This window comes from Penaeus monodon, chromosome 25 (assembly GCF_015228065.2).
Source record: "Penaeus monodon isolate SGIC_2016 chromosome 25, NSTDA_Pmon_1, whole genome shotgun sequence".
Classification (NCBI taxonomy): domain Eukaryota; kingdom Metazoa; phylum Arthropoda; class Malacostraca; order Decapoda; family Penaeidae; genus Penaeus; species Penaeus monodon.
Genome location: NC_051410.1, coordinates 2,319,680 through 2,319,936, shown reverse-complemented (window position 1 = coordinate 2,319,936; position 257 = coordinate 2,319,680).

The following is a 257-nucleotide window of genomic DNA, read 5'->3' as shown; positions in this document are numbered from 1 at the left end:
ATCTCTTAGTCACCTTTACTTGACTCGGCTGGGTGGGGGTAGGGGTGGAGGGCGAAAGTTATTCATAATTATCATTCTGGTGAGAATCATCGCAGAATCTTTTCTGTCTCCTGAACGGCTGCGCGCGATGTCCATTTTGGAAAAACTTGCACCCTCTGGAATATAAACTTCTTTTTTTAAGTACGACAGGAAAATCCAGGAGAATCGTCTTTCTGCTCTGTACGATCTCCATTCCGCGCCAGTGGATGGCCCTCCGG